The sequence below is a fragment of the Pinus tabuliformis genome, chromosome 3_2, assembly GCF_031772625.1.
Source record: "Pinus tabuliformis cultivar Carrire ecotype Pingquan chromosome 3_2, CPIR1, whole genome shotgun sequence".
NCBI classification, from domain to species: domain Eukaryota; kingdom Viridiplantae; phylum Streptophyta; class Pinopsida; order Pinales; family Pinaceae; genus Pinus; species Pinus tabuliformis.
This window is the reverse complement of record NC_142302.1, coordinates 135,575,016-135,586,787: the sequence shown is the minus strand read 5'-3', so window position 1 is coordinate 135,586,787 and position 11,772 is coordinate 135,575,016. Positions and strand designations below refer to the sequence as shown.

The 11,772-nt window shown below is 40.7% G+C and overlaps 1 pseudogene; it reads right to left on the bottom strand.

Annotated features, from left to right (window-relative positions):
• Nucleotides 1-1,021: 1,021 nt before the first annotated feature.
• On the bottom strand, nt 1,022-1,315 carry LOC149180189 (10 kDa chaperonin, mitochondrial pseudogene; annotated as a pseudogene).
• Nucleotides 1,316-11,772: the final 10,457 nt, after the last annotated feature.

Here is an 11,772-nt window from a genome sequence, read left to right as displayed (position 1 = left end):
CACGTGCTTCAACTAAAATTGTGATTTATAAACAGATGCAATATCTGTCAGAGCTAGATTTAAATGTGGTATCAGGTCCAAGATTGGGTGGATATTACAATACTTCAATTGATGCTTTATATGAAATGTCCCATCATTAGGATGCTCTAATAATGATATACTGTAATACAACGAGATAGGATGTTTTAAAGTATTCAAAATAAAAGTCTCCAACTCAATTTTTCCTTTCTATAAAAACTTCATTCAATAATTTGATTAATCGTCGGATTATTCGATTGGAGGAAGAAATTATCGCAACTTTCTTATGAGGAGAGTTGCGATATTATAATGATCCAACATGAATTTCCCGATAATGCTTTTAAAAGTCTAAATGGAATTTTAATGAAATATATAATAAAAATTAATGAACCCTCAAATTCTTACAAAACAACTAATACTTCCCTGAGCATGTTGCAGATTTAAAATAGTTTCTTGCTTGTTTCAAGCCTCAAAAATCAAAGTAGTGAAGACCTGCAAAAATAAACAAAACATAAATACGCTGTTGACACCTAATCCTTGTGATTGGGTGAATCTATGTAAATAAATAAATTAGAAATATGAACAGTCATCGAGAGATGAACTGAACAGTCTCTCCCTCATGTATATAATAAAGACCTACCTGATGGAATAATACAGTCGAACCATTTTTGCTTTATGGAGTTACTGCCTAGCCTGACATGGTATCAGAGCCAGCTCCTTTTTTAGCTCTTATGTCCCTTGTAACTCCCTAGTCTGCTCTCCATATAGCTAAGCTTCTCCTCCATATAATTAGCTACTTTTAACATGGTAGCTGCCCCCTCCATACTGTCCATGTTGTCATGCTTGTCCATAAACATTTCATAAAAGAAGCGCTGTCCTGACATGGTTTCATAAAAGAAGCATTGTCCTGACATGGTAATTTTAGCGCTGTCCATCCACAGTTTTTGCTCAGAAAGCGTCCTCTCCACGGTTAGTCTTGCTACGTTTTCCTGTAGGCAAAAACTCAATCCTGCAAAATCCCAAGAATATCATCCTCTTGATACAAGTGGTACTCTTTTTCTGCAAGTTTTACTTCTGTGCCACCATATTCAAGAAGAAGAACATGGTCACCCTCCTTGACACTAATAGGAATAGTGTTTCCATCCTTGCTACGAGAACCAGGCCGAACTGATATGACCTTTCCTGAGTTCAACTTGCTAGTGCTCTCCGGAAGCAAAATGCCGCCAGCGGTCTTACTCAGAGCAACAACTTTCTCTATCAAAACCCTGTTAAGCAAGGGGATAAGCTTCTTCACCATTGGTTTGATACTGTAAGGGAAGAAACCCTTATAGCTAGAGGCCTTTTATATAGATACCCTACAATTGCAAAATCCTTCTGCCTCCACCATCACACAGTCAGCGTACACAGAAACAAGCACTCCCCGAGTGCTTCGAACCGACGATTTTGCAAACTTGAAGTTCGCTGCAGCACACAACATTCGGCGTCTGTGGAGACTTGCGTTCGAACGCCATTGTTGTTCATTGTCTTTTGTGTGGCTAAAAGAGGAAGTGAACCTGTTTCAACCCTTGATAAACTCAATGAGATTTCATGTTCTTTACATTGGGTTACATTTGCAGTGAACCCAATACAGTGACATGAACGTTGGACTGAACGATGCCAAGAGAAGGACTGACTCTATTGCATAATCGTGGTGTGGCTTCTCAGCGTGATGATTAAGGCATGGCTTCTCAGCGTGATGTTAAGGCGTGGCTGCTCAACGTGTTGTTAAGTGTCGGCTTCAATACAAAGCGTCCTCTATGTTATTTCTTCGGTTACACCATCGGATAAGTGTAGGATATTTTTTTTACGGTTTGGTCAAATGCTACCATCATTAATATCATCCAATTGAATTATATAATATGTCAGGACTACTTTCTTCAGCATTTTAGTGGACTTAGTGCTTTATGTTGTTGACGGTTTTTTTTTTGGACTGAGTATATTGCGATATTCTATACTTTAACATTCTGCATATGAATGCAAATTGATATTTGAGTTTGTTGTCCAGTCACATCAGAACTATATTTTTTTCCATTAAGAGTAAAAGTCTTGTAGCAAAAGTTTTTGCTATAGTATGCATTCAATCATATCCATGGTGGGAATAGTTCTCACTGGCAAGGAGAACTATCCTGAATGGTCCCGAATGATAAAACACACCCTCATTTTCAATGATTTGTGGAAAGGAGTGTGTGTCGAAGACAGAGACAATGAACAAGTACAGGCTACCTCAGACAAATAGCTCGTCATTTGGGAAAACAAGAACAACAAAGCTTATGCATTAATTGTAGCATCTACAAATGAAGAGGTGAGTCGCCATATTTCGTCATATTCAACTGCCTTTGAAGCCTTACAAAAGCTGAAAGAACTCTATGACTCACATTCTACAGTTGAAGTTGTTCAACTCATGATTAAACTCTTCACTCTTGAACTGCAAAATAATGATCCTCTTGCTCTTACATCTGAAGTAAAGTCTATAATGCATGATATCAAATCCACTAAGGTTGAATTCGATATTCCTCTTATCGCTTTTCTCAAGGCAGTTTATCCTACTTACTCCAATTATCTTCAGTCATGCAAGCAAATGGAAATATCAAAGATATAACCTTTGACTCTCTTGTGAAAAAGTTTGTTGAAAGAGAGAAAGCTTTTGGAAAGAAGACAGCCCTTGAATCTTTTGAAGAGGTTGTGTGCCTTGCTCATAAAGAAAAGCATCCTGCTCAAGATTCTACAAGAGGAAGAGGTGGTCGAAGAGGAAGAGGAAGATATTTCAGAGGCAGGGGGGCAGAAATTCTCAAGGAGAAAAGGCATATTTGCACTGCATTCATTGCAAAAGAAATGGATCACATGATGCCTCTACATGCAAGCTACCATGGGATAAAATTGAGCAGAAAAGAAACCAACAAAAAGGTAAAACTGATGATACAGACAAAGGTAAAGTACCTGAATCTGCTCACTATGTTGTGGCACAATGTAACATTGGAGTAAATGAAGATTTATTTAATGCTTCACTTGCTTCTTGGAAAAATGATTGGTTGCTTGATTCAGGAGAAACCTACCACATGACTCATAGAAAATATTTTTTTGAAGATTTCACTGACAATGTTGATGGAGCAGTATACTTTGCAGACCAATAAAAAATCAAGCCATCAGGGCTTGGCACAATCAGGCTTAAACTGCCTGGTCTTCCAGACTTTCTTTTGCATCATGTTTTATATCTACCATAGCTCAAGAGAAACTTGTTGTCCTTGGTCCACATTCGCCAGCAAGGTCACTCCATTCATATGTTTGATGGAAAGCTTGAGGTAAGAAAAGCATCTGACCACTCACTTGTCATGAGGGGAATAGAAGAAGAAAGGCTTCTCAAACTATAAGGAACCTCTGCTCGTGCACAACAGTTCTCATACAATTCTCATCGTGAAGAAGGTACACTTCCATCAAGTTTATTATGGCATGCTAGATTTGGACATTTGAACTATGACAGTCTCTGCTTGTTGAAGAAAAATGGTGTTGTTGGTTTGCCTACAATTCCTAGTAAACTTAAGCAATGTGATGCTTGCATTCTAGGAAAGCATAGCAAACAGTCTTTTCATGATTCGCATTCAAGAGCACATAGAAAACTTGAACTCATTCATTCAGATTTATGTGGTCCAATGCCTATTCCTTCTGCAAATGGAAATAAATATATCATGACATTTATTAATGACTACACCAGAATGTGTTGAGTTTATTTATTGAAGAACAAATTTGATGATTTTCAAACATTCAAGAATTTTCATAAATGGATTGAAAATGATGCACAATCTCATATTGGGTCTATTCACACTGATAACGGAAAAGAATACACATCAAATGAATTTGAAAACTATCTTCGCCAACATGGGATCAAACATCAAACAATTGTGCCTTATAATCCCCAACAGAATGGTGTAGCTGAAAGAGTGAATAAGACAATCTTAAATATGGTACGATCCATGCTCTTTTTCAAGAATGTAAAGATAATGTTTTGGGCTGATGCTGTTATATGTGCTGCATATATAAAGAATTGATTTCCATCTAATGCTATTAGAAACAATACTCCTTAGGAAATGTGGTATGGACATGTTCCTTCGGTAAAGCATCTCAGGATCTTTGGTTCCACCTGTTATGCCTTGATACCAAAGGTACATAGAAACAAACTTGGTGCTAGAAGTCGTAAGTGCATCTTTCTGGGATATTCAAACACCTCCAAAGCATACCGCCTCTATGATGAAGTAAATAAGAAGTTTGTTGTATCTAGAGATGTAATTTTTCTTGAATCATCCAAAACTGACAATGTTGTTGAGCGGCAACTTGATCGCTTGGATAGATTCGCAAAAGCAAAATCATTTCAAGAATTTGATAATCAGATTCCACATATTGAATGGGGGATTCCTATACTAGATCAACATGTGGAATCTTCTTCTGAAGAACACTCTCCCCCGCATGAAACTCCAACAACGGATGATGCTTTAAGTGATGTAATTGATAGAATTGGGAGACTCAATCTTGATTCAATCCCAACTCAATCAACGAAGCATCCTGGACCATCTAAAAAAGGTCCCCCAAAGTGGGTGATAAAGACACTTGAAAGTGTTCATCCTGATGAAGTTGGAAAGACAGGAACCAGAAATTCAAACCGGCAAAATGGAGGTGATGTAGATGACTCTAATTCACCCGTTGATATGGATGTTTATTATCATTGTGAATTGAACTTGTCTACAAATTTTGAACCAACTTCCTTCAAAGAAGCTGCTTCTCATGATGAATGGAAAGAAGCGATGCAAAAGGAGTATGATGCCCTCATAAAGAACGACACTTGGAAGCTGGTTGATCCTCCATTAGGAACCAAACCAATTGGCTGCAAGTGGGTCTACAAGAACAAGTATAAAGCTGATGGCTCACTTGACAAGCACAAAGATAGGCTTGTGGCAAAAGGTTTTGCACAGAAGGAAGGGGTTGATTATGAGGATACTTTTGCCCCCACAGCAAAATGGGCTACCATCCGGACACTCTTTGCACTAGCAGCTCAGAACAGTTGGAAAGTCCATCAAATGGATGTAAAAACTGCTTTCTTGAATGGAGATCTAAAAGAGAATTTTTTTTGTCCCAGCCTGAAGGATTTGCTGTGAAAGGAAATGTTAAGCTATGGTATGTTCTATGCTTATAACAGTTTACTTCTTTTTCTTATTATATTCCACCGATTAGCAATCACATGTACATAAAGTAAAGTGCAGATAGAACATTAAACGACCGACAGAAAACAAGCCAAGACAAGAGACACAAGATGTGGCGGCTAGCCGGGGACAAACCCCACAATGTGTGGGGAAACCCTTTGATCAAATCTTCTTTTATCTTCAATAATTTAGCAGAGAGAAATAGTACAATAAATCTGATTCATATCAGCAGTAGCAAACCCTAGATCAGTAGCATCAGCATTTGCGGCTTCATTATCAAACTAGGGCAGACCATATCTTACAAACCGACAGTCGGATTGACTTTATTCCACCACTAAAAGTTTTGGCTTCCAGAGGAGGTTCGGATGAACCTACAGCGAAGTTCAGATGAGGAGATATTCTAGGCCACACAAGTCAATCTTTACTTCTGCAGTTGCAGCTTCAGTTTCAGCAGTTTCCGTCTTCAAACTAGGGCAGTCGATATCTTGCAAACCGTTTGTCGGATTGACTTCATTCCACCACCAAAAGTTGTGGCTTTCAAAGGAGGTTCAGATGAACCTACAACGCAGTTCCAAAGAGGAGATCTTCTAGGCCACGCAAGTCAATCTTTACTTCTGCAGTTGCAACTTCAAATTCAACATCTTCCGGCTTCACATGTGTGAGAGAGAGAGATCCATTTCAGCGCAGTAGAGAAGAGACTCATATCTGTGCAGTAGAGAGAGAGAGATGTGATGATATGAGTGTGTCCAAATGAGGAAAAGTCCTCTTATATTTATACACAACGTTGGTGGGTGAATAGATGCGACTGTTGGGCTTTTGAGCCTACATGAGTTGTAGGTCGGCTTGATAATAATTCCATAATCAAAATAAATTCATATCTCCATGAATACTTATCGGAATTGGATGATCTTTATATCAATCCTACACCTCTCGACGAGAGGAATCTAATAAAAATATTATTAGCCATGAATAAGATGACCCACATGAAGTTTTGCCTTGGTTTCCAATTTTAACACTCCCTCTCAACCATGGAGAACTTCATCTGCAATTTGTCTATCGGTCATTACTATTCATCCATCAAATGCACTGCCTTGTACAGCCTGACCCTTGCCCTGCTCTGCTCTATTTTGCCTGTTCTGCTTTGTCTTGTTCTGCCCTGCACTGATATGTACTGTTTTGTTCTATTCTGCTCTGCTCTTGCATTGTTCTGTTCTACTCTGCTTTTGTCCGAATTATGAAGAAGAAGAAATGATCGAGGATGTATCATACTGACTCAAAGTCAGTCTCAGAGTATGTACTACTGGTCCCAGACCAGTCTCAACCAACCCAAAGTCAGCGTCATAGTGAGTACAACTCCAATGGTCCCAGACCAATATCATCCTCCACTGGCTCAAAGTCAGTCTCAGAGTATGTACCATTGATCCCAGACCAGTCTCAACCGACCCGAAGTCAGCGTCATAGTATGGTACAACTCCTACCACTGGTCCCAGACCAGTATCATTGATCCCAGATCAATGGAGGTCATCCTAGCGTAGGGAGTACGGTAGTTACAACGATATGTCCATCGGTACTACTATGGTCCCTAACTTCATTTCCCTGCTCATTGATCAGATGAGAGGTACTTCCCATGAGTCCCAGACTGCATGGGTAGGATGCCTCGATAGGAGAACTAATCAATCCTGTCCTCACAGGAGAACACATCAATCCTGCTACAATCGCCATGGAGAAAACATCAATCCAGGCCGCCATGGAGAACACATCAATCCAGGCCTCACAGGAGAACACATCAATCCAAGCCTCACAGGAGAACTAATCATCCTGCTACACAGGAGAGCGAATCATCTTGTTCCACAAGAGAGCGAATCATCTTGTCCCACAAGAGAGTGAATCATCTTGTTCCACAAGAGATCGAATCATCTTGTTCCAGTGTGCACCACCAGGGGACGGTGAGTCACCTTGTGGTCGAATGTTGCTCCAGTAAGAACCACAAGCCCTCAAAGCTCCCAGAGCTCAATGTATGCAACATGCAGGACCCTTGTACAAGGGTTTCTTGATGACTCCAAGTCGTTTGGGAAAATCACAAATTAGATCTTTCCTCAGGGCTTTGACAAGGTGTATCAACCTGTACATCATCTTAATGTGATGGAGCCTCCTTGCTCATCAACTTACCATATCTCAGATGATGTCTATCTGCTAGAGCAATCGACGAATACAGGATTCCTCAATAATCGAATCCCACCTCTGGTTGTTATAGAGAATCACAATAGTATCCAAACAGCTCACTGAAGAGCTTTCGCAACCAGACTGCCTCACACGAGGTCATGCTAGCAACAGTATATCCTTCTTCAGCGGTGCTCAAAGTCACCGACTTTTGCTTCCTGCTCATCCAGGATATCGAAGCAGATCCCAAGGTGAAACAGCACTCGGAAGTGCTCTTACGGTCCACCACACTGCCTGCCCAATCTGCATCAGTATATCCAAGTAGTCTCACATCTTCGATAGTGTATCTTAACCCATTGTGCCACGAAGATATCTTAGAAGATTCTTGGCACCAATCCAGTGTATGTGGTGGGGTTCAACCATATGCTGGCTCAACGTGTTGACTGCAAAGCATATATCTGGACGGGAGTTCACTAAGAACATTAATGCTCCGACGAGTTGTCGATACTCGGTAGCATTTCGTAAAACAGGTCCAGCAACACTACTGCTTAACTTCTTGAAGTCAAGCTCCATCGGAGTAGTTACAGGCTTGTAGTCCACCATTCTGAATCTTTCCAATATCTTCACCACATATTTTCCTTGAGATAGGAAAATTTCTCCTGGCTTTTGCCACACTTCAAGTCCTTGGTCCTTCATTTCAAATTCAGAAGCCATCTCCCTCTTACATTTGTGAATGAGAGGGTTTACACCTGTAGAAAGAGGTCATCCACATGCAACACCAGTATGATAGGCTTTTCATCTTCAACCTTAAAGTAAAGGTTAGGATCGGCTTCACTCCTAGTGAATCCCAACTTCATCAAGTAGCTATCGATCCTCTCATACCATGCTCGGGGTGCTTGCTTCAGCCCATAGAGAGCCTTCTCCAACCTGCATACATGAGATTTTCAATCATAAATCTCAAATCCTTTGGGTTGCTCCACGTAGACCTCTTCTTTGATCAAACCGTGCAAGAACACAGTCTTGACATCCATCTGATGTAGGTTCCATCCTTGTGAAGTGGCAAGGGCTATGATCGAGCGGATGGTCGTATATCTGGCAACAGGTGCAAATATCTCATCATAGTCTATACCTTCCTCGAGCCTTATACTTTTCCGTGCTTCCATCTGCTGCATGCTTTATCTTGTAAAGCCATTTGGAAGTAACAACAGTCTTGTCCTGGGGTCTGGGAACTACTTCCCAAACATCATTCTTTATGATAGACTCATATTCTTCGGTCATAGCATCCTTCCATACTTGATGCTTGACGGTATCTGAGAATGACGAAGGCTCATTTTGTATGATCGTGCTCATGATGGTCAGGTATCCTTGATACCTATTAGGTTTCTTAATTTCATGAAAGGTTCCTCAGGGTGCAGCATGTCCATCAGCATCATCAAGTAACCTCTTAAGCCATGAAGGCCTCTTCCTAGAAGAGGAAGGCTCATATGGAGGAGGATCAATCGGATCCATGGGTTCTTCTACATCAGGCATTGATTCATCATCCTTTTCTTTCGGTTCCCTGGTGTCGTCTTCTTGAGAGCTCCTCAAAGTCGGAAGATTGATCACCTTGCTGAGAGCCATATCTTCGTCAAAGGTGAAATCATGACTAATTATGACTTCCCTTTGATCGGCTACATAGATTCTATAGCCTTTAGTATTTTCACCATAGCCCATGAAAATTCCCTTCTTTCCAGATGCTCCCAATTTATTTCTTTTCTCTTTCGGCACATGAAAGTATACAGGGCTTCCAAAAATTTTAAAATGAGAAACATCAGGTTTCTTACCGGTGAATTTTTCTTCAGGAGTCTTGGAACCCAATGCTTGATGAGGGCATCGATTTTGTACATATACGGCGGTGATTGTAGTTTCAGCCCATAGAAACTTCAGAAGTCTTTGATCATGTAGCATGGCCCGGACAGCTTCCATCATCGTGCAGTTCTTCCTTCCCACCACACCATTCTGCTCAGGAGTATGTGGTGTAGTAGTCTCCCTCTTAATGCCAACCTCAGGTATGCCTGAGTGAACCAACTGTAATATATCGGAGGTCTTGCTTTGGCTTGAGGGGAATGGTCCCCTTTTGAGCTTTCCTTCGGCACATCCCGGACATACACCTTCTTTCTCTACTTGTAATTCGGGCATCCCTGTTACCATCTGTCTTACATCGGGTAGAGCTTTGTAATGAAGGTGGGAAAACCTTCGATGCCAAAGTTCGGACTGAAGCGTTCTGTCACAAGACATGACACCTAGCGGACTTCCACCGACTTGACATAAAGAATCAACTCGAAACCCAAGAGTGAAAGCATCTTTAACATTATTTTTCCATATGCGTACCTTACCATCGCTGAAGGTTACCTTATAGCCTTTGTCTTCCATTGCCGAGACGGATACCAGGTTCTTTTTGAGATCAGGTACATATAATACATCTTGTAAGTGAATCGTATTACCTTGATTCAGTTTAAGAGAAACATTGCCTACACCTTTCACTGGGTATTTCATGTCATCTCCAAGGACAATTTCCAGGTTAGTTTCTTTCTCTACCAGATTATAGAGTACTTCTTTGTAACCAGTGAAGTGTCTTGAGGCACCACTATCAATGAGCCAAATTCCCATTGAGTCCGAAGGAGTGGAGGTAGATAGAGCAGCTGGTAGATAATATTCAACCTGCTTATCGTCAACAGTGTTAGATTTATACCTGGAATTTCTAGCCTTCTTGAATGGTTGCCCTCTTCCTTGATTTCTTGCATTCCTTTTTCCTTTGTTGTTGAATTTTCCATTCCTTCGATTACCATGAGAGGGATTTTGATCATTGTCACGGTGAGAGTCCTTTCTATCAGGGCATTCCCTTGCATAGTGACCTGATTTATTGCAAATGAAACATCGTCCTTTTCTTCCACCCTTAAATCCAGCCTTTCTTTTCGATTTAGACCCAGAATTATTCCTTTTCTTAGCATGAGAAGAAAAAGCAGCAGGAGGACCTTTAGGCAAGGGCATTTCCTGCTCTTCTACCCTTGTTTGTTCTTGAATGCATCTAGCCATTAATTCCTCGAAACTAGGAATTACATTATTGTTCAGAAGAGTAGTCCTGAACACATACCATTCAGATGGTAATCCTCCGAGAGTTGTGAGTGCCATTTCTCTGTCAGTAATGGTTTCCCCAATAGATAGGAGATCGTTCTTGATCTCAGTGATTCTTAAGAAGTATGCTTGCATACTTTCATCTTTACCCTTCTTGATTTCCCTCAACTTATTTCTAAGAAAAAAAACTTGATTTGCATCATTAACTTTAAATAAACTCACCAGTTTGTCGTAGATTTCCTTGGAGGTGTCTAGATTAGAGATGTAGGCCACCAAGCGCTTGTCGATAGAGTCCCGGATGATCTTCTTTGTTTTGACTTCTCCGTTTTTCCATTTGTTCCAGGCAGCAGCAGATGCATTTGATGAAGGCTCAACAATATTGCCTCTTACATGGTCCAGCACTCCTTGATCTTCAAGGGTTAGATCGATAGACAGCTTCCATCCGTGATAGTCAGCTTTCTCACGGAGCTTGTCTTCGGCATGAAAGAGTGTTGGGGACCCCATAGTTCTTTTAGGATAGCCTTGCCAATCTTCTCTTCAATGATTGCTCTTGCTCTTGCTCGGGTTTTGTCTTCACCTCAGCTCTGATACCATGTTAAGTTATGGTATGTTCTATGCTTATAACAGTTTACTTCTTTTTCTTATTATATTCCACTGATTAGCAATCACATGTACATAAAGTAAAGTGCAGATAGAACATTAAACGACCGACAGAAAACAAGCCAAGACAAGAGACACAAGATGTGGCGGCTAGCCAGGGACAAACCCCACAATGTGTGGGGAAACCCTTTGATCAAATCTTCTTTTATCTTCAATAATTCAGCAGAGAGAAATAGTACAATAAATCTGATTCATATCAGCAGTAGCAAACCCTAGATTAGTAGCATCAGCATTAGCGGCTTCATTATCAAACTAGGGCAGACCATATCTTACAAACCGACAGTCGGATTGACTTCATTCCACCACCAAAAGTTTCGGCTTCCAGAGGAGGTTCAGATGAACCTACAACGCAGTTCAGATGAGGAGATCTTCTAGGCCACGCAATTCGATCTTTACTTCTGCAGTTGCAACTTCAGTTTCAGCAGTTTCCGGCTTCAAACTAGGGCAGTCGATATCTTGCAAACCGTTTGTCGGATTGACTTCATTCCACCACCAAAAGTTGCGGCTTTTAAAGGAGGTTCAGATGAACCTACAACGCAGTTCCAAAGAGGATATCTTCTAGGCCACGCAAGTCAATCTTTACTTCTGCAGT